The following is a 26,811-nucleotide window of genomic DNA, read 5'->3' on the forward strand; positions in this document are numbered from 1 at the left end:
TTGCGGTTACTGCAAGGTTTCGGGAGCTCCTGGAATAGCTTTATCGTGTCTCGTCTCGGACCGTGCAGTTTCCACCACGAGATAACACTATCTGCCGAGTCCGTAAGATAATCTTATTGTTGGCGTATATCTAACTATTGTTCCGGAAGGTAGTTTACGTGAATCTTTGATACATGCATGACTCGGCTTGCCGAGCCATTTTGTACGGTGAACTGTCGCCTCGCGATAACGTGACTCGCGTTCTCTCGACTTTCTGTCGCAGTGAATGACGATTTATGACAGCTATACAAAATGCTATGCCTCTCAAACTAGTTTCGTTTTATTTGTTTAAATAAACTTTCTTGGGAGACCGTTAATAATTCGGTGACGTTTATTCGCTCGCGTAGTTACAGTGTCGTGGGGTCATTCAAAATTTTTTCACGTCGTTGAGTATAACAATTTTTATCAGATTATTAATTTAATCTTCTACGCACTTCTTAGGTCTAGTAAATATGGAAAAGGCATCTCGCGAAGTGTTTTCGAGTGTGCCAATTTCGGACGTTGAGCAAACATTATGCTCGATAAGGAATTGGCGCAAGACTGGCGTTTAATCCGCGCGGATTCGGGGCGAGCGATTTTAAAGGATCCACAAAAGTTCCGTTGTTCCACGCAATATTTACAGTTTAAGAGATATTTGAGATAGAAACGCGGGGAACGAGCTGCTGCCGGCGTCCAGCGAGCGGCAATCCCCGAAAGCTTTGGCCAAAATAAAGTCTGCGCGCAAATTGGATGGGAATAGAGGCCGCGCGCAGTTTTGTGCAAACATTCGCCGGTTTACTTTCCTTCTCGTAACACGTATCAAATGATATTCGAAACAAATTCCGGGACGTCTATTTTCCGGCAGATTAAATTCGGTTTTCGATACCGTTTTAACGATCCCGATCGGCAAACGGAACCGATTTTCAACGCCGGCAGTTCATAAGCGTACCGAATATTCCTGCCGCTGTGTTTTCGATCTCTTTCGTGTTTCGATTCGCGTACGATCCCGTGTGCAGAATTCTCGATTATAAATCGCAGACTGGTGCACGACGGGAAGGTTTCGTGCCTGGTCACCCCGGCTTCCGTGATACGCGTTCGAAGAAGAACCTGTTCGAGAAGCGACCGGCCGACGTAATTAAAGCGCGATTAAAAAAAGATCCAGCCGGGAAGGAAAGAATGAAGAAGGAGGAAGTAGGTGGGAACCGCTAAAGTGTCCCGTGGCAAAGTAAATACCTGCCTCTCGCGGAGCGGACGCTTTTACAGAGGCCAGGAACTCTCTGGCGCTGGAATCCCATTTTGTCGGCAAGGTGTCCCCACACGGACCCGATCAAGCTACATTTTTATGAAACTCGTAAATGAAGCCGATGCTCGCGTCCTGTGCCGGTTTTATCTTTCAATTCGATGAACGTTACGACCTCGGAAACGCTTCAGCGACCGCGCGCGCGCAACCGCTCGCGTCGCGAAAGTGGGCTAAATACAAAAAAAAAAAAAGAATTCAATAGGAACAATGAGACATATTTCCTGAATACAACTAGAAGAACAACAATCGCAAGGTAGTAGAGTTTCTTTAAGTTTCCTTTGTCCCTTAAAACGATTTATGAGAAAGGATTGCCCCCTGGGGCACTGTTCCGGCTCCCTCAAAATCACGATCTGCCAAACCACGCCCATTCGAACCCTCCTCAAATAAAGACTACGATGTATAATTCTCCTCGCGACTAACAAAATCAAGATCCTCGACATCATTTGCTCTTGCACTGTCCCTGGGGGCAAACAAGTGCTGATCGCCCGTATTATAAACTCCAGACCACGATTACCAAGAACACTAGATTACCTTTTCGTCAAAGTGCACTCATAGCATCGTGTTACCACAGAAAAAATTTTGAAAACCCACTGAATTCTCACGGAAGGTGCGTCTTCGTAAAATCGCGGATTCCTCGAATCAAGGAACAGTCAGAGGGATTAGCGAAGGTGCGCGAAAAGCGAGGTGGAATATTTCTGCGAACAGCAGGTGTGTCGAGGGTGGGCGTCGGTGGGAGTATCGGTCCCACGGTGTAGCCCGAAGCTTTCCTTTAGCATCGTAGACTGGAGGATTCATTCGTGAAGGGTTCTCTCTCGCTAACGGACGTCGTTGTCGCCGTGGCCGTCGCCGTTAATTCCGCGTTACGGTGTGCGGGGCCGTCGACGTACACGCTCGCCGTCGCGTCGGTCACAGGCGACCGGCGCGTACATAGTACATACATATATGTGCATGTACGCATACGCATGCACGCGTACACGTGGGAGAGCCGGACACGCCAGATGCGGCGCGCCCACGCGGTGAAAGTCGCGGTAATTGATTCCGTGCTCTTAAGACATCTCGGACGGAGATCCTGCGGCGAGATTAAGCGGCGAGGAGAGGATCGCCTGAGAACACCGTTCGTCGCTCGATAGAAATCTAATGGGGAGGGATATATATTCGTGCGACCGTTATGCGGCCGGGCCCTCGCTGAAAAAACGAGCCCCGGGGGACAGTACCGCCACCGCGACACGAAAAACATACGGCCCTGCTCTCTCGACCCATTCCTCACCGCCCGGTATTTAATGGATTTTAAACGCTCCGAATTCGAACGCGTTCAAAATAGCGTATCTTTATTCCTCAATCATTTCTCCTTCTATCAATCAATTATATACAATATGTAAGATAATTGCCTACTGACTAAACTTATCGCTAGGTTGAAGGTGTGGGCGGTAAATAAATACAACCACTGACGGTGAAGCCGTCCGCTAAGGTGCGATTTATTAAAAGAATCTTTCCGTACTTGACACTCCGAGCGTCACTGGAAGAGTGACCGCTCAGGTAAACTCTATTGTTGCCAGCGTGTTTGCTACCTGCACCCCAAATGTGCACTGGGTTTTTACCTGAAGGGTACGCGTCGCGCTGTCGAGCCGCACGCTGCCCGCTCTCGACGTTCGCTATTTCGATATTCCTTACATACAAGTTGAAGTTCCATTTTTCCATTCAAGTTTGTCCTTGAGACATTTAACGTATCTTTATCCCTGTATTATATTCTTTCGCCTGAAACGGAAAATGTCTGCCACGTTTGAGCAATCGGTGTCAAGTTTTCCCGAATCTAGCGGATTAAGTAAACCGCGCCGCGCCGATGAGGATAGAACCGGATCGAGTGCCCAGCCGAATGAAAAATCAGATGAAAGCGGCTAATTGTTAAAGAACAAGCCCGGTACTATGAGTTTTTGTCGAGACTCCACGGACTGAATTCCAATCATCGTATTTTCATTCCTCCGTACACTTCACGAAGTCGAGTGGCAGCGTCTCGAGGGATCGGGACTCCCCACTTGAGAAGCCTCTTCTTTATTTTTTCTAATAACGATGAGTCAACCGTGACCACCAACCAACCCACCACCGGCGAGAATACGAGAATCGTGGTAACAAAATGAACAGAGAAAAGAACGGAGGCGATTGAGGGCGGAAAAAAGACGCACAATGCCGTTACCTGTTTATTCTGATCCACATTGATGCGCATTGATTTCACGAACAAAAACCTTGCTGATCTCCCGTGCCCGGAGAAATTCGGGCCTCTTTCTTTTCAGAGGAAGCTGCTACAGAAAGGTATCGATCGAACTTTTTATAAGTTGTCCAGGAAATTAATTTCGATAAGAACGTTAGCACGCGTTTCGCATTTGATCGTTTGGGGAACTAGCTTTTAGAAGACGTTTGAATGTCCAGGATGTCCAGAGGTGTCCGAGGGACGATTTCGCGTGGCTGTTTCCGCGTTCGCGTAAAATAACAGCATCGACGATAATCGTGACGGTAATTTGACGCGCGCCATCGTCGTGTGTACACGGTGAATATATTACGTCCAATAAATTTGACAGTATGAGTGCCGAAAGAGTGGATTGAATGTGGCCGGCACGGGGATGCGCTTGCACCTGCACCCACCCCGGACTATTCCACAATAGACACCAAATGTCGCGTTCAAAATTGAAAGCTAAAACGCGTTAACAACATTCCGGCCATCTGAATCGATTTCGTAACGGCGGCAACGAAACGCGCGTTACAAACACTAGAGGAGAACGTAAATTTCGCGTGTCGCCCGGCCACCGACGTGGATCCAGGCTGTTTCGGCCTGGGAAATCTGATCGAGCACGTTTCCGAGCCATATATGAGCTACGATCGTATCTATTACTATGCAGCGTGAGTCATTGAAGTCGCTATGCGCCCGTTTTCTGTCCCAGTCGAAGAAAGATAGCCGAAAAACTGCAGTCGATTCCCGGTTCTCACCTGCGCACTAGAAAACTAGCATCGGGACGTAGCACTTTATTTTTAACTAAACCCGTTGCGACTGAAAACTTTACTTCTGTTTGAAACAATTACCGGGACCGGGTAAATAAAGAGACAACGATGTATAGCGTTGACGATTGCAGGCTAGTCCTTTATTGCCTTATACTGTCTATGCTACGACAGTACCATCTAGATATCGGAAGAAAATAGCTTTTCGAAAAGTCCTCGCAAGGGTTAAACGAATGAATTTGTATAAACGAAATCGTTGAAAGATGCATCGATTTCGGCTCGCCATTCGGTGCACGAAAGTTCGGCTGTATTAAGGGATGAATAATTGATGAGCCACTCAAAAATAGAGCGTTGTTCGTACTGGTCGATCCATTCTCTACAGATTTAATTAGAGTGCATTTTCAAATTACCATTGAAGCCGGGTCACGACACTGAATACGCGGTGATTTATTAAATTTTTGTATCCTTGATCGAAGGCGCCAAATTGGAGCGTGATTTAAAAGCACGATGCATCGGCTACAACGGTGATCCACCCAATTAAAATGTACAGCGTGCATTCTTCCCCTGTAAATATGATTAAAAATTCGTGAACGATCTATGAATGGATCCGCTCGACTAACGTGTCTATCCCCGTAGCCATTTCACGTTCTCCAGTAATAGCGTTTCATTATTAATTGACATTGTTCGTAATTTAGTCAATCCAGTATTCGCGGTACAAATAATGACTTTAACAATTATGCCATTCATTCCGGCATTGTTGATTAGGCGGTTCCTTAATAAATAAACCTTCTCGACAAACTTTGACAACAGACCTATATCGAAAAATATGTTTATAAAATGTATGAATAGATTTGATTAAAATAAGTCGGTAAAATATAAATCAGTGTTAAGATAAGAAAATAAAATTTCCCGATCGCAAACTGACGCGGAACATCCTCCTCGAGGATGACCTCGCAAGATGCGGAGCAAGAGCTCCTCGAAAATTCTTTTTACACGGTGTCACAGAGCGAGAGCCCTTTCGTCCCTGTTTGGATCGTTAACCGGGGATAATGATGATTCGATTACGGGCATCGCGCATAATTCAATAACGATCCAGCGCGCGGTGGTTTAGGCATAACGCCGCTGCGACGACGCCATCGTCAGCCAGACCAGACCAGGCCAGGCCGGGCCAAGCTCGGCCGGCCATGACGATGACACTCGTCCCGTGTAATCGGTCATTACGGCCGATGACGTGCGTTTTGCGTGAGACTGCGACCACCGCGTTAACTTTGTTAACGTTCGAACGAGATTCCCGTTGCATTAGTGGCTGATGGACTGCCCAGGCTGGCCACGCGCATTAATCTTGCCTTCGCTTGGCATCGCCACCGGATTCGAGCACCGAAGAGCCACACGGAAATCCATTGTCCCTTCGAGGAACACTTGACGTCCCAGCAACCCTTGTGTGGACGACCCCGTCTCTGTTACCTCAGATTTCAGATCCATCAAACTGGGGAATAAGGACTGAGACATAGGGACTAGGGAGTCTAGGGTCTAAGGATACTAGGTAGACCAGGAAGACTAGAGTCTAGGGGGCTAAGGAAACTACGGTCTAGGGAACTAGAAGGGATATTAGGGCAACTAGGGGCTAGGAGGCTATTAAGGGGGTAGTCTACCCTCGATTTGTAACTAGAAAATTACTAGAATCTTACTAGATTTTGGGTCGAAAATATGGGTTTCGTACTAAACGTTGTTTGACCTTATTAGAACAAATTGTGGGCTGTGTGAGGGCTCATTCGAAAGAGGAAGAATAGACGCAGCGCGCTTTTCTCACGAGGTTAACGAGATTATGTTAATAATTAATAATATGAGGGCCCAAAGTCGAGAAAAAATCTAGGAAAAAAATCCGCAGATTTCAATGCATTTTCTGTCTCTAATAGACTTTTTTGACTTATGAGATGAGAAAAGCGCGCTGCGTTGAACCTTCCTCTTTCGAATGAGCCCTCACCCAGCTCAAAATATGCTCGTATAAGGTCAAACAACGTTTAGTTCCGAACCCATTCTTTCTAGTAAGATTCTAGTTATTTGCTAGATATTTGCTATTTACTAGAATCTTACTAGATTTTGGGTCGAAAAAATGGGTTCGGAACTAAACGTTGTTTGACCTTATACGAGCATATTTTGAGCTGTGTGAGGGCTCCTTCTAAAGAGGAAGGTTCAACGCAGCGCGCTTTTCTCATCTCATAAGTCAAAAAAGTCTATTAGAGACAGAAAATGCATTGAAATCAGCGGGATTTTTTCCTAGATTTTTTCTCGACTTTGGGCCATCATATTATTAGTTATTAACATAATCTCGTTAACCTCGTGAGAAAAGCGCGCTGCGTCTATTCTTCCTCTTTCGAATGAGCCCTCACACAGCCCACAATTTGTTCTAATAAGGTCAAACAACGTTTAGTACGAAACCCATATTTTCGACCCAAAATCTAGTAAGATTCTAGTAATTTTCTAGTTACAAATCGAGGGTAGACTACCCCCTTAAGGGGGTAGTATAGGCTCGATTTGTAACTAGAAAGGAACTAGAATCTTACTAGAAAAATGGGTCGAAACATGGGTTTGCGCCCAGAAGTTGTTCGACCTTATTTGAGCAAATTTTGGGCTGGGTGAGGGCTCATTCTAAAGAGGAAGGTTAGATGCACAGCGCTCCAGTCATCTCATAAGTCCAAAGAGTCTTTTGGAGACAGAAAAATGCATTGAAATCTGCGGGTTTTTCTCTACATTTTTTCTCTACTTTGGGCCCTCATATTATTATTATAGATATAAACATAATCTCGTTAACCTCATGACCAGAGCACCCTGCGGTGAACCTTCATAGTGAAGGTTAGGAACGCTAGCGAGACTAGGGTCTAGGGGTATAGGGAGACTGACAGCTCCAGAGTGACTGACAATTTTTGCTGGTGCTGCTCTATTTGTATAGTTGTATCGCAGGATTTCCTTGCGATAGTCTGAAGCTCTATCAATACTATTAAACTTATTTCACTCATTAATGCAAAAATTGTATTCTTTACGAAGCCTCATGATACTTCGATTTTAACACCAGACTTTCTGTTTGTTGCAGGTAAGGAAATCATCCACAACCACAAAAACATATTTCTCCGCAGAAAGTGGCAAGTTTCATTACCGAGTGAGTAAACTTGCCAGTGCTTCGAGACACGATCAACAATTACCTTAATCTTCGATCACAATTTCAGAAACTGCTTACAAGTCCATCAGAAAATAATATTAAAAACAAACAGATGAGCCCATACTACTTCCTGATATTAATAAAATTTAGATGCATGAGAAAACTAAGTTCGCGAGTTCGGAAACTTCTTTATTGAAACATAAGCTCGTGAATTAAAGATTACGTTCGAGAAACGGTCCATTCTTTGCCGTGGTGGGGAAAGATTATTCATGACCGACGGTAAAAAAGCCTCGTCGAACTATTTATTATATTTCACATATTAGAAATAAAACACGGCTCGCGGGTCCGCAATAAATAATGTTGACATTTACATTTTCTTTACTGTCTGTTTGTGCTTGTTAAATACTATAAGTAATCCAACTCTCGAGGTGGCTATTAATCTTTCGCACGCAAAAAGGTAGATGAGGTCCGGCCGAGTTGATCTGTACGTTACTTTTACTTCACAAAGAAACTAGTCCCATTACACGATACCTTCCTCGTTCGCCCCGATCATTTTTGCGACAATTATTCTCCATTCTTCCATTTGCGAGATCATTATTGAGTCATTTGTTCAGGATAACGGGGATATTTCAGGGGAACAGTTATTGGTGTAATCTGTACGCGTCCTGAAACTGGAGGAAGCGGTGCTACGTGTGTATGTAACACAGCCGAGCATGCTCTCGAGCAACTTTGTGCCCCTGCACGCTGCAATTTACTCTTTTAACTGCTAGGAAATGCAGTCTAATAGTCGAACCTGTTGCCGAGATCCTTTAATACATTATCGCGCGGATAATAATAAAATTAAGATAAACGGCGTGTAAAGGAAGACGCCTCGCAAATAAATTTGTTTCGCGTCCTAGTAAGAACATTAGCTTCATCCAGTTAGTTTCTTACTATTTTTCTCCAGTGGTCTGCAGTCTCGTCTAAATGGAGGATTAAAAATAGCGAAGGTGTAGAAGTTGTAATTAAGTTACAAACGAGTCATTTCGATCCGGTCTGTCGTTTCACTGTTCTAGCGGAAGTTCCGTCCATAGATTTAAACTTTCTCGTGACACCGATCATAAATATCGCAAATATACGTGACATTTAACGGTGCAGCTGTAAATTACGTTATTGATAACGATATCCAACTGGCTAGACGTCTGTTCAGCCTTTGATCTTTCTCTTCTATCCATATGGACCATATTGTCGGCATTATTTATATCCCGCGCGTGATTTATCGACCTGTCGTTTGTACGTTTCACGACGCAAGTTTGAATAACTTTGAATGTCTTTGTCTTCTATGGATTTCAGTGAAGGGACACAATGCGAGCAAAACAGAGAGCAAGTAATGACAATTGAAATATTGCCGGAATTTCAAAAGAAGAATTGCAAAAATCAACCGGTCGGTGATGGTAATCCGTTTCGTATTTAGAACGCGAGATAAAATATTGATGTCCATTTATATTGTTATTTATAGCGAGTCGAAATCGTTTACAATAATATAATACGATATGGTACAAGATTTGATTATATCTAGTGCAAGTTTATTCTGTTCGCAATCTATTTAAAACCAATAAGTAAAGGAAATAATTAAATTATTTCTTCATTTTCCTGGGTTACTCGTGAATGTAGTTATTTTTATGTCGCAATTTTAATAACCTTTTTGATGCTAAACTTGTCCGATTCACCAGTGAACCATAAAAGGTTACGGAAAAAGGATAAACAAAAATGTGAAAGGTCGTAGTTGACCGACAAAGATTAGATGCTCTAAAGTTTGCTGTCTGAAATTCATGTCAGCTAATTTTAGCAACGTAACTCTAACAACTTTCCCATTGTTTTTCACCCTGCACTTTCACCCTTCTATATTTTTAGCCTTGTACACTTCGTTCCAGGGACATATATTATTGGCCAAAGACAAACTGCACTGTAAGCTTCACTATTTCGAACTTCTGATACTAGAAATGGCAAAAGTATGTAATTACTTCTATAAAACCTTAAAAACACTGCTAAAGAGGAACACCGTTCATTCACACTAAACCAAACTATAATAAATGAGACTAGCTAACTACTTAAGATCGTTAGTGAGCACATTCTAGAAGGCCCTAAGGCTGCATTTACATCAGGAAAACATTCCGCAATCGAAATAAAGCAGACCATTCGTTCTCGTAAAGTGGAAAGGAATTAATGGCAAACAAGGAGACCAATAACACAACACAAAACGTATTACACTATCTCTATTGTATAAGGAGTACAATATTGTAAAAGTGTTAACTAGACAGCGGACTTAATGCATTTGTGACAAGAATGAGTAGGTGTAATCTAAAACAGGAGCAACGTTAGAAGAATTTAAAAATACTGTTATATTATTTTCAATCTATTAATCATGTTAACAAAGAAAATAAATTTCTATGTCACTGCAGTTTGTTGCGATTCAAATAGAAAATTTTTATTTTGCGTAAAGATCCGTTGTCTGGTGATAACACTGACCTTCTTAAATATTCTCGAGCAATCATTGTCGTGGATGACGTTGGGAAAGGAAAAAAAGAGAGGGCCTAATTTCCAAGAAACTATAAAGCAAGAGAAGACTGTGTGAGGGAGATCCTGAAACCACGAGAACGTGTCCCAGGCTCTAACGAACGCCGGGTAGCGACTTACGTTCACCTCGGCAACGAAACCGTAAATCGATAACAGCCGTCCTAGGCACCAGTTACATAATATCGAGCCGAGGCACGGGCACAGTATCCATTAATTAATTGGCATTATGCGCAAGATAGCGCACCGTCTCCCTTCGTCTCGCTGGCTCCTTTCTAGGGCTTTTTCCCTTCCCCTAGTCTGTCTGCTCCCACCCTTGGTCCAGTGTCTCCTCTCCTCTTCTCCCACCTCACTCTCTCTCCCCTCCATGCGTTTCTCTACCCCTTTCGTGCGTCTACATCATCGCTCTCTCTCTCTCTCTCTCTCTCTCCCTCTGATCCTCTCCTCTCTCGTTCTGTCTCTGTCAGTCTCCGTATCTCTGTCGCGCGCCGAACCACTTTCCCTCCCTGACGTCCATTAGAATATTAATGCGAATTGATGCACACGTGTCATTACCGTAATGAGTTGGTTGGTGCTGTCCATGGGTGTACAAAGTGTCGTCTGAAAAGCAATCACGAAATTGCGGGTGTCTCTCCGTGCCATTCCTCTCTCCCTGACTCTCTCTCTCTCTCACTCTCTCGACACCCCCTCTCTCTCTCTCTCTTTCTCTCTCGCCCTGCTTCTCTCACCATCGTTCTCGAGCGTTCTCCACCCCAGGAACGAAAGCCGTTTCTCTTTCAGTCCGCGGCTCCCGGAGAATTTAAGTAACCGTGCGCCAGGTTGCCAGACAAGGTGTCCTCGCTACCTGGACCCTGGTCCCTGCCACCAAAAAGATTGCTGGTCCCCAGGACACCAGCAAACGGGACCCTAAAATCCCAACACGAAGGGAAATCCAGCAGCCCCCAAACACCCAAGACCTTTTTGCTAGAAAGGTCGAACGTACAGGACTTAGGAGCCATGACGAGACAATATTGGTTTACGAGGAGTTTATTGTCTTAATCCTCTGCTCGTTGCCGTACTCCGCCATTCAGTCATGCTGTTTTATGGACGATTGAAGGGTGCCAGTTCTACCAACGCTTTTTTCTTTCTGCGCTTTGGCTGTTGAACTCTTGACCAGGATGCACTGTTTCTAAATAATAGAACCACATTCTTAAATTCTTCTCACGCCTCTGCAGTTGCACTTATCTATTTTTACCATAAATGCGTAAAATCAGTCTAGTTATCACTCGTTTTAATTCTGAGGGAGTCTATGCAAAATAAAAATTGTCTGTATCGAATGCAAGAAATAGAAACTGAATTGACTGTTATTTCTTCTCTTGACGATTTTAATAGAGGAAACATCATACACTCCTCAAAGAATTGAGGGATCACTTGTGCGAACCCGAAGAATTGCTCCCACTTTACGTGATCATAACTCCGTCAAAAATTGCCGTATCGATATCGTTAAACAATGGTTCGAAAGCCTGAAACCTCTAGTTTCAGACGCTCTGTTTCAAATTATTGCTATGTTGGTTTTTTACAAAGTTATAGCGAGATGAAGACAACATTGACGGTTAACAAAAATTTTGTGCAACTTTGGAACATCACAGGGGGAGCAACAAATTTTTTTGATAAATCGTGTTAATATCATTTGGAAGGGCTATCTTTCTTGTGCAAATTGTGTGATTGTTGAAAATTGTGCGATTTTTTTTATTCGAGTTATTCAACATTGAAGTAAATATGGGCTTTTTAACTTTAACTGGCTCCAGAAAGCGAAAAAATTATCGTAGAATCTTGTGCAAAAAAGCAATAGAAAGAGCGTTTCTTTCTCTTCAAGGCACTCCTTTTGTTTTTTTCAATTTCATTAACATTTCGATATACCAGGTGTTTCTGAAAATATGCTTAAAAAATGCACAATTTCCATTTTTCCTTTAACTCGCTGTATCTCGGCGAGAAATGATCGTAGTACCATGATCCGAACGTCAGATTGAAACAGAGATTCTGCCGATTCGATTGAGTACCTCATGAACTCGCTGCGACAATTTTTTACCTATGGCAGCTGTGTCTGAAGGTAGTGCTTCGCAGAAATTAGCGCGCCACGTACAACGGCTGCCTGACATCTCTGAATACGCTACCGCCGCGCCGCACAGTGGGAAGTTTCGACCAAACTCGATTCAAAATCAAAGAATTTTCGATAGAAATGAGATTTTTTTTTAAATTAAAGCTGAAACTTGGCAGATTATGGGAAAAATAGGGAGATTATGGTACGAATGTTTTTTAACCTTGAAAAGATTCGTTGAACTTTCGCAATTTTATGAAAATGTGGTTTCTCCAGTACCACGCGCGGAAAAATTTTTTTTTTAACATGCTATATATCATTTCCCGTAGATTTTTTCACGCTGATTTCAAATCTGGTCTCAAAATTTATCTACGACCTCAGGATTTTGCAAGAAATCGTATTTACATCTTCAATTTCAAAAATTTTTCAACAATTTTGAATTTCATCTACTCATGATAAATTATCATTGATGAGACATGAATAAAAAGATGTGTTCAGTCATCTCCCACAGAAAGACCTCTACAACTTGGACAATTATCAAATAAAACGCATAAAACCCATTTGACTAACAACGGTCCATTTAACTGGTTAAAGACCGGCGAGTTTCTCGACTCGCGCAAAACGTACAAAGAAAAAAAAGGCCTCGTCGTCTCTGTACAAAGTATGCAAAATCATGGATCGCAATCATGGTCCGGCACTTTCCAGGATTAGCCAGCGGGTAGGTACGGTCGGAAAAATCGAAAATCGCGACGTCGACGAGGGTCGTTCATCGAAAGATGTCCTCGGCGACGAGACGAGCCGTCGAGCGATCGTTAGAGAGTACTGGTCCACGGGTATATACGATCGTATCGGCGGCTAATGGACGTACAATTAACGTGCCGCGCATCTACGATTGGATCTCCGTCAAACGGCGATAAATTAAGTTAATTAGCTCGTTACACGTATCACCCGGTGGCTCTGGGAACGGTTTGACGAATGTGACGCTCGTTAATCGTCCGCTGACTCGCCTCGCCTCGCTCGCTCGCTCGATTTCCTTCGGCCAAGAGCCTGGCTTTCGTCATCCAACATCCTCGACTTCTTCAAGGCTGGACACTCCGCCATTCAGTCCTCGGTGAAACGCTCCTTTCCACCTCGATGGACTTTCCTCCGGACGGAATACGCTCGTGTGCCTCGTGAATGAAACGTTTTTTTCCCCCCGTCACCGATCGCTGGTTTTGCAAGCTACGGTAGACAGTTATCTCTTTTTCGGGACTCACGATTGAGATATTCTTGTCGCCATTTGTTTCGGTAAACGGCCTCGCAATTTTTTATCCGACTGTTTGCAGCCCTTTCAGAAAAAGTGTACGAGACGATGTTCAGTCGGATGAAGTTTGGAATGTTTATAGCTGAAATTAGACAATGTTAACATTAATTCTAATATTCTTAATTTGCGATTATTAAGAATGTAAAGATGCTTCCCTGAGGAATTACATACCAAGTTCATTTCTTCTTCTTATTAAGAAAATGGCCAAAAATTTGAATAGACACAAGCTTGTCATGTTTATAAAATAATGTGAAATAGTTATTTCTAGAGCTCCGTAAACCTAGTGTTAAATTTCATCAAAATTTTATTATGCATTTTATCGCACTTCTTTGTGCAGCTTGTGAACACTGGAATCAAGATCGAGTTAAATTTTGGACGCGACGCCGCTGTGGCGTCATCGGCGGTTAAGGCATCAGCAACGAAGCAAACGTTTCGTAATTGGTCTACGAATGTCACATGTATTCGTTTCGACGAAACCAGGTGATCGTGATTAACGATACGGACAATTCTCCGCGGTAGTTCGTTGAGAATAAAAAAATATGATGTGTAACTTTCTTATCAGTTTGATTATTCGATAATCTCTGGTCTAGATCTGAAAGTTAATCCTCTCGCCCTCGCGGTATTGAGTGAAACGAATTTGGCCAAGCTCCAGGAGACCCGAGCTATCGCGATGTAAAGAACTGTACGTTCAATTATTTCGCACGTGAAAGAATTCCCGTAATGATACAAACTTTTACAATTACAATGAAATTACTGGTGGGGCTGCCGGTTTTCTTTCTCGGTGACCGTGTAGTAAATAACAAAAAAAAGAAATTCAAATATCACCGAGCAATTTATTCAGGATTCCAATATTAGAGCGCCGGAACTTTTATTCGAACGAAACACTGACAGTGACGCTCTCGACACGAGGGAGCGTTTACAATGGACCTACTATACACGATCAATAAATGCTACGAGTATAGACCCCATTAATATTTCGTTTCATCTGCTCCTGAGAGTAATGTGGACAATAGTTGTGCATAAGGCACCGGCTAATGGCCGACGGTGTAAATAAATTTGCGAGATGCCCCTCTAACAATTTGTATTAATAATAATATATCATTGTACTAATTTTTATTTTGGGTTGTATAGCCTTCAGTAACAAATTTATCAATTTTTCATCAACTTTGTTGTTTCCACTTCTTTCCTGAATTAAAAAAGCTACGCTTTAGATGCTGTAATATTTCTTCGAAACGTGCCATTATAAATAAAACACAACTTATTGATTTAAACCGTACAGCAAAAAGAGCTAAACTATAACCATTTCATTTTGTGTAAAAAGACTACGCATCAAGATTGAAATAATAGGTCGTCAAAACTTCAATAACAACTGGTAATTTACGAATATCGCAAAATGGTCGAGTCTGACAAAGACAGTTGGCGACAGAATACAGAGAAGCGAGTAGAACGGGTCTGGCAGTCTATTATACAAGTTACCGGGTTCTATAGCGAGCTGTATAGCTCGAGCACATCCTATTTGATTAACGGGCGCGAGAAAAATAAGAAAAAAAAAATAAGAATGGCTCGAGCTCGGGAAATGGTACGACCTTACGCGCGGCCCGCTTAATGGTTAATAATTATCCGGCGCAGGCTGGGGAGCACGTAACGATGTTTATCTTCAGACCCATTCCGCTTCGAACTTCTATTACTAAATAAAAGATCCTTTCACCTCGATAACGCGAGTAGCTCGTCGCGAGCTCTCCGGGCTGCGCGCCGCACCAGCTTGGCTCGCGACTCGTTGCTCTGCCTCGGAAATTATCGAGCGTGTCCGTAAAATCCTACGATTGCCCGTCGTTAATGAGTAATTAGCGCTCGAGCGGCAATTAGCGCGACTGCCGGGGATGCAGTCGAGAGAGGAGGGGAGGAGGAGAGCAGTCGAAAAATATTCCGAAAAATAGGTGGTCGAAGGCCGAGAGTCTGCAACGGAGAGAACGGACGAGAGCGAAAGAGTTCGAGAGAGAGTTCGAGAGAGAGAGAGAAACGGTTGTGTGCTTCGTCGTAATTAGTCGGAATCGGCGGATTAAAAAAAAAGAGAAGAAACAAAAGGAGAACGAGATGAAAGAGAAGCGGGGGCGGAAGAACAAGAGAGCAGAGCGCGCGCGTTCTTGTTTATACGGCCGAGAACTCGGGTCTTGGCTAGCTGGAGCGCGCGCGAGCGCGACCCAGCAACATCGGCCGAAATTTTAATTAATCCGGAGAGCTTATTAGTTCGAGTGCCGACAAGGACGGCCGGGATCGAGGAGGGGCTCAGAACAATTTCCAAGTTGAGCGAGGTGAGGGGGATGAAAACGCACGGGCCGCGAGGGGGTGGTGACTACTGCGTTTTCCACGGAACAACGGGCCGGAGGAAGAGCTCTCTCTCTCTCTCTCTCTCTCTCTCTCTTTCCCGCTCTTTCTCTCTGCGGGGCGGGTGAAAAAAGACCTGCTGCCACGCTGGAAAAGCGACGCGATACGAAACAGACAAGCCCGATAAGCCTCGTGTTTCCATTGCCCGCTAACTTTCGAGCACCTTGCCGAGTTCTTCACCGGATAACCGGGGCTTTTTGCTTCCTACGCCGCGGTCATGCGTGAGCCTCCAAATTACTACCCCTGGATTATATTCGATCGAAATCGTCAGTGTAATTGTTGAAAACACGAAATCATAAGTACATACATATATACAAAGTTTCTTCCTCTATTAGGAAATTGTTAGAAATGAGGAAGAATTCTAATTTGTTACCGCAGCTGTGAAGGCAGCAATAAAGAAAGGGGTTGGTAATCCTCGCACAATCTTTCAGTGCAACAGACTGCAACCTGCCAGCAACACTGTCGCCCCGCGAACCGACAAATCGCAGCAATTAATTCCACTGCAGTTCCGAATGACGCTATCATCGTTCGAGATTCTCACCCCTGTGCTACGTCCCCCGAAACTTGTCCCCTTCTGCCGAATTTTCCACGGGCCTTTGAATGACATTTCAATCCAGGATTGAATATCGCAGCTGCCATTGCTAATGCTCTATTATTTCCTGTTTCGCAAGCGAACGGCTACAGGATGCGCGAATGCACCCTCGGCGTTGCACGCGTACCAGGCTCCATTCCTCATCCTCCTCTCGCCACGGAACCTCATCCCACCTAGCACTCTCAATTTCCTCGACTTCCTTTGTCCCTTTTTCTTGTTGCTTTACCTTTTACCGTTGCCTCTTCGCCTCTATTTACTGTCCCTTTCATTCCTCCGCGATTTAACTACTCGAGATCTGAAGGAAACCGTCGATACTCGAGGATTGGGGTGAGGCGACCACCCTTGCAACAATTGTTACCGTCGAGCTTTATTTCTCGCACGCGGAACAATCGCACTTCTACCTCCCCGGAACGGAACGCTGTCATTTATCTCCATTTCTCGAAAAACCGACGGCTCGACAATCAATATTTTCCCGCTTTCCAACCCTTAAATTTTGCTCTTACAATTTTGCACGCGGGAGCATGGAAACTTTTACGGTTTCCAAGCAAAAGGAAATTAAATTATTATTTGTTCTTGCAAGGGTACAGCAAGTTTGCGAGAAAACAAAAATTGTAGATTAAATAAAGTAGCGGATAATTAGACTGTGGATTTTTGGGCAAAATAAAACTCGACTACCTGAATCGCAACAAACTGAAATATTTCCAGATTCTTCCAGTAAAAATATTGTTTTCTGTTCTACTCGTTTCCGTCATAAATCCGTAACATTCGCTGTCTACGTGTTTCGAGTTCAGGCACAACAACAAAGTGAAAAGGCACCGCAGCAAACCGTTTTACCATCCCTGTTTCGCCTCTTCTCCGCGATCGTGTACAGAACCGCGAAAGTTGAAGCTTCCGGGGCCGCTCCCGCGCTTTTCCTTTTATCGGACGCGCGCTCATTGTTCACAAAACGAGGGATCAATTATTTTTGAGGAGCGGTGTATATTGACTAACAAGTACACAGAACCGTTTCACTGTTTTCCCGGGGTCCGGATTTTTAATTACCTTCGCGGAAGAGGTAAAGTGGCGGTCGCAATTATGCAATTAGTGTGTTTCCTCTTTCTCTCTCTAAATCGCGTTTTGTCGACCTCGTTATAGCTGCATCGATATATCCTCCCCCAACCGCATACTGTTCTCCCAGCTTCGAGAATTTCGATTCTTCCACCGTTATTGCTACAAGCACCGTCAGATATTGGCCGAAGTTCGAGCCGCTGATTCTCCACTCCGCGGACGTGACTCGAATTGCCGAAGTTTGAATATTTATGGCGCGTAAATATGTACTCGGAGGTGTCGCTTGTCGATGACGAATACTTGCCGCGTGTTTCGGGAAACGATTCTCTTGCGGCCACTCGCGAATTCCTCGATGTGCGCCGAGCAAGTTTTATTTCACGTGCAAGTATAAAAATTGATATTAGGTGTTACGGACAAAAAAAACTTCTGCATTATTTTATAAGCAGAATATATGTATTTAGTCAGAACTAATGCGTAGAGTGCGGATGTTTATGCATTCAAGGCATATGAAATGTTAAAAAAATTTCAGGATATAAAAACCGATAGAATTTATAGAAATTTACCGATAGAAAAATGCTTTGGCAACGGGGCAAGAAAATAATGATTAACAAGCCTGCTATAAAATGCTTCTTGTTGCATTACATTATATTGTTCAGTTTTATAGTTATCCATTTTTAAAGAAACATATACTTTTATGCTGAAATATGAAAGGGGATACAGTGATGTTAAAACAAAGTTTAAAAATGCTTTCGAACCTTGTTTCAAGTGCTACGGGGCAAGAAAAGAATGATTAGCAAACCTGCTATAAAATGCTTATTGTTGCAGTAAATATATTGTTTAGTTTTATAGTTACCCATACAGTACGGACTTACCCCACCTTGCTAGTACGGACTTGCCCCGTGTAGTAATATTTACGGGGCAAGTGCACCTTAGTGTTTTTCTCAATAAATTTTAAAATACTACAATGAAAACGGTTTATTTAATTTAAACCTACATCAATATTTGTTGTACTTATCTAAAATAACAACACAGAATATATTAATAACTTGTAAATTATTGCACGTTCAGGGTAACCTCAAAGTTGTACGTGTACCTCGCACGTGACTGTTTGGCATTGGTTGATTTAAGCGAGGAGAACACCTTTATTCTTGGGCGACATCTATGTCGAATAGTTCATACTAACTTATACTACATTAATAAATAAAAGCTAGAGAAATTTCGTTCATATTATAATAATAAAAATAACCAATTAACGCACTTACTCCACTCCACCTTATTTTGGATCTACAAAGGTTGTTCCCACTTTTTTAAAATTTGATCATAGATATTTAAAATTGCGTAAACATCCGCAGTCTACTAATGAGGTACGTATTGTCACAAAAATAGTACAATTGGAAAGCTGAGTCTATTTCTTACAGCGTCTGCGAATGCGAACGAGTCGGAAATCAAGGCGCGCACATTTTCGCGAGCACGTAAATGGCGGGGACACGCATGTGCGAAACCGCAGCGGCGCGGCGTAAGCTGAGAACCGACAAATGTCGGAAGCCACGAGCGATCGAGGAGCAACGTCATGCCGGATTGCATCTGCTGAAAGGAGCTCTTTTCGTTATTCCCGCGGAGGCAGATGTAAAACGGGGGGTGCATGACAAGGGGGTGAGGGGTCGGGACACTCTGGATGAGGGAGAACATCCCCCAATGTAGTCGGAGAAAGAGAGACAGTCTCGGAATTGTATTAGAGAAAGAGGGGACATGGATAGAGAGAGAGAGAAAGACAGGGAGTTAGAGACTGTGAAGGAATGAAAAGGGGGTGAAAGGGGAACCTGGAAAAAGAGAAACAGTGGTTAGAAGGGGTGGCTGCGGGCGACAGGGGGTGAAGGGAGGGGGAGGAAGTGCTCACTCTTTAAGGACTTCGGTCCTTTGTCGTCGCTGGGCAAATTAATTCGATGAAGGCACGTTAAGGATCCTGTTCCCTCCGTCATCCTGCGACATGGCGAGGGTAACGGCGAAAGAGGACCTTTTTGCCCGGAAGGGGCGGGGGAGGGGAAGGGAGACGATCACGTGAATCCACTCGAGCATCGTTAGAGGGATTTACAATTAGCGTGTCATCGGGCCGGGGATGCAATTAGTGCGAACGCGGGTTTATTAGACGCGGGACGTGTTAGTTAGTTTCGCTTGTCATCGGACTCCCCCGGCTCAGATCATCCGGGAGATGCTCGATGACGGGGTGATGATGCAGGGTAGAGGGTGCTTCGACCCTGTTCGATTTATGCCTTTTATTTAATTTTCTTTTTTTCTGACAATCGATGGTGTAATAGTTAGCGGGTGAATAAATCATGTCCAGAGCGACATTAACTGGATTAATGTACGTACATGTTCGAATTAATGGCAAAGAGCAACGTTTCCCCAGGAACCGTCTCCTGTAAACAATGTAGCACAAACAGAGCGAACCACCTTTAATACCGAAGTCGTATCTTATTCTCTCTGGCTGTTAAAATGTCCCGTTGGATCTGATGCATATTATCTCGGGCTCCGGGGACTCAATACCCAAGTCCCTGAACTTATACGACATGATTGAGACTCTTGAGATATCCCCGAGATCTCAGATATTCTCGTATATGGAGCCCACGGAAAACACGTTTATGGTCGTTGAACATCAGTACCGCATTCCATAAGATCAGGTTCAGTAGTATTCACTTTCATGAGTCCTCGCGAGTCCTCAATCGTTGATACTAGTTTCCATGTGACTCAAATATCCCGCGTTTACTGTTACGACTACTTACTTCCACGAATTAGAGCTGCCGAGCTCTAATAAGATTATACTAAATTTTAGAGCTCGCGGTCATTATCGTCCGGCTCTATGGGTAGTCGATCTAACGTTGATGTCTACTAGTTATTAGCACTAGGTATTAGTCGGTGCTCATTATCAATCGTTAATTAAAGGAGTACACTCATGTCTAGGATTGCAAGGGTACGGGTTGTGCCTTCTCATCTCTCAATAATGCAAGGATGGGGGTTTTTGTAGTACTCGTAGTTAATAGCTCTAGGTAAGAGATCAATCTAGGCCGCAATCGTCCTCAAAAGTACTAGTTTTACGTTTACGAAATTCGGCAGCGTGTAGGTGTCACAGCTTTATGAAAATAGCTACATGCGCTTCTTTATGCTTCCGAATAATGCAAATTACGCTGGCGAATATTGCAAATTACGATTCGTAAAAATAAAAATAGGACTTTCGAGGGCCATTGCAGCCTAGATTGACCTTTTATCTAGTGCTTTTCACCAGTGGAAACCCCCATTGCATGCATTATCAAGAAATGATCTTGGAAAAGGAGTTCCAGAGTGAGCATTTCTTCATTGAGGACCTGACGTCACCAGTCTAGAGTAGGACCACCGAACAGCAGTACAACACGATTATCATCGCTCGTCGCCAGTCCAGGGTAATCGAATTTCACGAGTTCCAGACGACCGGCATCATGCTGCCGTACGATTCCGTACCAATCCACACGAGTCCATCGTCGTCATCGTCACGCTTCGTGGTATCGACCAAGCCACGAGACTCGCATCATTCCCACTGAATCACGCTAATCCCGCGGCGCTCTTACACGGTCCACGGCTCTCGAATCATTAGCGGGGCGTCCTCCCCCGCGCCGCTGCCGCCGCGCCGCGCCGGCCCAACAATTAAAACTCGATTGCCCGCGTAAAGTTTATATATTTTCTTCTCGGCTGAAATTTAATTAAACTTCTCGCCGCGACCTGAATTCAGTTAATTCAAACCTCACTTTAATTAATTTCGCGAGCAAAAACACGTTCGCCGGCCGGTTCGAAAATTGAAGAACCGAATCGCCGAACAAATTGAATCCTAACCCTGAAACGACGAAAGAAATGTGATATTTGGAATTATATTGCAATGTTGCGAAACCCAGCATCCAGAATACGTTGTCGGGGTCCTGTGACCAGGTTTAATCGGCGCCAAGCGAGTCGCAGCTACCTTTTTTCGTCTTTCTATCTTTTTTCCGTTCTTTCAACCCCTGCGGCGCGCGATATCGACACGAAAACTTGGTCCGAGCCCGACACCGTTCGAAAATAATCCGATACAACATCGCCCGGAGGGGAACATCCGTTACTATCGTCCCCTTTACTTTCACCTCGCGATTCACGAAACCGAAACCGAATAATCTGAATTCACTGGCTCGGTCCCGAGAGAAAGCGAGATGACCGAAAGAAAAAGAGAGAAAGAGGGAGGGTTGGATGCGTGGGCTGCGGCAAAGAAAATTAAATTGGGTCTGGTCCATGGAACCGGGCCGTGATAAATCTGAAAAAATATGTGTTTGACAGATATTGGCCGTCTTACCCCCTCCTTACCATAAACCACAAATTCTCCCGCTCTTTCTCTCTTTATACACCCTCATTCGTCTCCATCCACTTTCTCCGCCTAGTTCTCTTTGTAAAATTGCCGTACCTTTGGGTAACAGCTGTCGCGCAGTCGCCCTCAGCATCTGATAAACTGATAGAAGCGACACATGCCAGTGTCAAGGGGTGCGAATGCACCCACACCCCCACGTATTTTCGGAGGAGAGGGTGAATTGGCGAGACCCACAAGGTTCTTCAAGATCTTCCACGCTTCCGTTTCGCACGTGGTGTGTGTACGCGCTCAGCGACGTTTTTGATGTTTCGTTTTACGACTGTTTTGGTTTACTGTCGGATTTTCCCCGACCGTTGCGCCCGACACCATTGCGATTGTAAATGGCACTGTTTCTGCGAACGAACTCGGACAAGGTTTATGGCCGGCGGTGCCCGCTCTCGAACCTTTTGTCACGGGATTCGCAGGAATTGTTCGACCCTGCGGCCGACTCCGAGCTCTCGTTGCAGTCAATTTTCTCGAATTTGTTCTGGCCCTTTGTTCTCCGTTTCTTCAACGCGAGCGTGAACCACCCCTCCGAAGTGCGTTAATGCGATCTTGGAGCTATTTGGATCGCGGAATGTTCGAGGCGACCTGAAACCATCAAATTATTACCTGTGAATCCTCGCGTTTCTCAGATGGAGCTTTCTTCGTTCATTGAATGGTGTTTTATTCCCAAGTTTATAGTGCAGAGACACATCAGAGTCCTGAGAGATATTAATGTTATTGAACAAATCTGTAAATAAATGTCTGAAGTTCCGTTCCAATCCAATCTAATAAATTCTAGCAGTGCCTTGACAGTCGAATGCAACGAGTTAACGAATGTCGACAAAAATTAAATCGCCTCAAAGAGTGCTAAAAATTCAGCCGAACCCTTTTTCGAGTATAGTTCTCACTCCGATGACCACACTGCCGTGTCCAGCTAATTACCGAGGCCGTGATCAGTCCCGAGGGTCGCGACTGATTAGAAAGCATAATTCTCTCGTGTAGCGACACACCGGTTTTTGCAAATTCCACCGGGATCCACCGGGTGTAGCCAATTTTGCCGGCGCGCCCGTAAAGTAATGATTTCAATTTCGCGAGATCGCTGCCTGCGCCAGCTACGAAGGGTTTACCCCCTCACCCACGCGTCTTCCCATACCCCCGCCATTCGACCCTTTCTCTCTGCCCGGCCGTGGCCGTTCGAGGATTTGGATTAAGCGACTAAGGAAATTCAATATCAGTGGCTGAGATGGGCACATAAAATTACTGACTGCCACTTCGCCTTAATTTGCGCAGTAAAGTTCCCCGCCCCGTCGTCGAATCCCCTTCGCGCGTCACCGTCCCCCTTCCCCTAAACTCACCTCCCTTTACCCACCCTTGGTCGAGCGTTTCCGTGTAAAACTAAGGGATTATGATTCAGTTATTGGCTCAGGAGCCGTTTCGCTGCGTAATTCGCCGAAATTTGCCGGGCCGACCACCCCCTTAATGAAATACGAGGCCACCTCTTCACTCCTCCGGACGAGGAACAAGCCTAATTTTAAACCTCTGTCAGAAAAACCTCCTTACTCGAGGATCTATAGGCGCTCGAGGATCTAGAATGTATAGCCAGGGAAAAAGAAAATTGTTCTTTAAGCTTTTCTGAATGATGAACATGCTACTGAATGTGATGTTAATCAATCAATTTTTTACGTCAGCGATCGGGCAACGTTCCCAGAAAGGGATTCATCGATTCAAGAATTTTAATTCGAGCGAAATCCCGGGGCGTCGATTGCGCTGCCCTAACCGAGGGAGAGTAGGGCATAAAATCAGCGGTCAAAGTGCACGGGGTCTCACCTAGCACGATAGATCTCATCAGTCGTAACAGATAGAGGAAAACTTTTTATACGAAGACAGTATTATTTCGAAAGATTTATGGCGGCACGGAAAAGAAAAATTTAATAAGATTTAAAGAGATATAAAAGTACATAAAACCTCAGGGTGGTTTCATCCCTCTCCGAGCGAATTCCCGGTCTGAAAACGGGGAACAATTTGTTTTCTAACTTATTTCACTGTGCTCTGCATTATCGTGAAGTTTTATTAAAAACAGATTAACCAACTTCGCTGGAATATTAAGTGGACGCGAGAAAGAATTCGATTATAATATTTATTCAGGACACTAATATTTACTTTTTTCCCGGCTTCTTCCACTCTTTCAACCGGGGGATAGGAAGTTTCTCGCGGCTGGTTAGTTAGGCTAAAGATATTACGGCTAGATTGCGCATTTTGCGCGGTTATAGGTCCCGCAGTTCTGGAGAACACCGTAAAATAGAAAAGTTAACGAACTTTAATATTCGTTCTACCCTCGAGATGATCAAAGCCTTCAACGTGAATCTCTGTTTAGATCCCGTTCCTGTAAATTCGTTCGAATGCTTCCACATTCCTGGCATAATTGAATCCAACGTCCGACTTGGCCGCTGCGTAAAACTGTTTACACAGAAATATTCGTGCTCGTTACATAACGAGGTAGAAATGAATGGCGCAGTCGAGCTGCGGATGCAACACATATTCGTGAACTCTGGGAATACACTATTCTTCCATTATCAACTCCCATTCGCTGAAAAATAAGTGGTGTTCAAAGAATTAAATTTAAAGACAAGGGAATCGATTCCAAATCTATTTTCCCTTGTAACTCGCCAAAAATATAATCGTCTCTTGATGAACGTTCCGAAAATCGTTTATTTTACACAATCGGCCAGAAAAGCGATGGGAATAAATGAATTAGAAGTACGCAGGGGTTGAGTACTGTATGATGAACGCTTCAGTGGTTGTAGACCTTAAAAGAGGGGCAGGTTCAACAGGTTTACGAGCCCGGAAGACCGTGATCGCCGTCGAACAGCGGGAAAACGTTCGGGATTCGACTTTCTTCGCGGACAATGGCTGGGAAAAACGATTTCCGTAGAATGGGTCATTATCTGCATCGATGAGGAAACGGCAGAAGGTGACAGGAGTATCGAAACGTTGTCGTGGAGAGCGGAGAGCGGAGAAACCGCAGCGCGTGAAACGCGATTCCATCGGCGGGCCAAGCAGCCCGACATTTCGATAATCAGCGGCCACGTGTTGCGCCGCGTTGACTTGCCATAATTACTTCAGCCGTTACCGTTCGCCACGGCCGATACACACACGGGGGGAACACACCGTTGCCGCGGAACAATAATTTATCGCGAGCCGATGCACGTTCCCGCGCGCCTCTCCGCTTCATTCCGCTCCATTCCGCTCGCGAAATTATCCCGCCGAGCGCCGCGCTACGGTGCTGCGCTGGGAACCTCGTGAAAGCGGAGACCGTGTGTTACAGCCGATCCTCGTCCTCGTCGTCGTACTCGGGAAAGGCAACACGCACGAGACAAGGGAACAAAGATTGCTAAAATATACGATACACGGATCGTCGATTCGAAAGGCCACGATGTTGCATTACCCAGTCTAATGAGTTCGCAGATTTTCTTTCCGGGGCAAACGATTGCTATCGGAGAGCTACTATCATTTCTTCCAGCAATATGCTAACGCGTTATCTATGTCGGCGATTATTCCGTCATTTTTAAAAGTCTACGTTTCAAGACTTTTTAACCTTTCCAGCGCAGGAAATTGTATTTTAACCCGTTGCACTCGAATGGTGACTCTGAGACGCCTGTAAAAATTGCCATAGCATTATGCAAAACAGTTTTGATATTACTAAATTCATTTGTCCTATAACTTAAAAAAAAAACTCAGCTGTTATACGAGAGAACAGCTTCAATTTAATGTGCACAATGTAAAAAAGATTGCATAGAATAGAAATGATCTGGACTGAACGAAATGTCTTGATTTTCGAATTAAAATTGCTTCGAGTGCAGGGAGTTCTCGTTTCCACAACGAACCACAACATCATTTCATTTAATTCTGTTTAAGTATCGGTCAAATGTTTACTGCAGAATCGACCACGGACTTTTGCATCGGCCTAATAGAATCTACGGCAAGAATCAAACAAAAGAGATCTTCAAGATTAAAATCGTGGAAACTCTAAAGAAAAGACCCACTGCTTGTGGGTAGAATCACTTCTGAACTTTTCCTTCGAAAAATCGGAAACTCACACACTGAAGCAGCGTCTTCGGAGAGACACACTAGTCGGCCGCACTCCAAGAAAGCGCCCAGAGCAACAACAAAAGAAAAGTTTCGCCGCATCCGCAAACGCGAAACATTTTCGCGCAGGCGAATGTTCTCCCCGCACGACCGGAAAAATGCGAAAACGTCTCGCGGCCTTAAAACCGCTGTTTTACCCTCCGCCAGTCCATAAATTGTCGAGTTAAAGTCGAAACTTCGTGTCCCCCCCCCCCTTTCCATCGTGGAACGGGTTCGGAACCCTACAATTTTCATTTCGAGAAGGCAAATTGACGAGCTTGGAAGAACGAGCGAAAAGTTTCGAAAGAATGTTTCCACTTCGAACAGGTCATCGATGGAGCGAAATACTCTTGCGGGGGTCGGGGGGTTGCAAAATGGAGGGGGACAGAAAGAGAGGGTCGTTTTACAGCGGTGTTTCGAACGCCGCTGCGAAATCACCGTGCAATTTTCTTTCCGCGAGAGAATCCGCGATGGTAGGGGGCAGTTACGGAAAGCGGGGGATGGTGGGGAGGGGGCAACGCGCGTTCCCGTCGGCCACGTGATTGGTCGTAAACGCCAAAAATATGCGCCGATTGGCCGACCGTCCAGCTAGCTTTATGGTAGCGCGCCGGTATGCCGGCCAGGTTTTATGGTTAATTTTTGCAATTTTGTAATTGCCTGGTGCCCCCGCAGGCAACTGCAACGCTTTCAGCCCCCCTCTTCGTCCCCCTCGTCGTTCTCGTGCTTTCATCCTCCTCTTACGGATTCCTTCTCTCTCTCTCCCTCTCTTTCTCGTTTCTCCCGCTGTCGCGATTCAAAACGCGAAACATTTTGATATTTTTTCAACGGAATCAGTAAATTTACCAGATTGGAAAAAACATCGAAACCGGGGTTACCTGTGCA

General features: G+C 44.5%; 1 protein-coding gene and 1 long non-coding RNA gene across 3 annotated transcripts in view; both read left to right on the forward strand.

Moving 5' to 3' along the window:
- The window catches only part of LOC143208091 (uncharacterized), a 398,278-nt gene extending 371,606 nt beyond the window's left edge, over positions 1 to 26,672 (forward strand). For both annotated transcript variants that reach the window (XR_013008839.1, XR_013008838.1), the window contains one exon: positions 7,398 to 26,672. This is a non-coding gene — a long non-coding RNA (uncharacterized LOC143208091). The remainder of the gene's footprint in view (positions 1 to 7,397) is intronic.
- LOC143208090 (uncharacterized) overlaps positions 1 to 26,811 on the forward strand; it is a 201,119-nt gene that overhangs the window by 52,861 nt on the left and 121,447 nt on the right. The gene's annotated exons all lie outside the window — the stretch shown is intronic.

Source organism: Lasioglossum baleicum, chromosome 4 (assembly GCF_051020765.1).
Source record: "Lasioglossum baleicum chromosome 4, iyLasBale1, whole genome shotgun sequence".
In the NCBI taxonomy this organism is placed as follows: Eukaryota; Metazoa; Arthropoda; class Insecta; order Hymenoptera; family Halictidae; genus Lasioglossum; species Lasioglossum baleicum.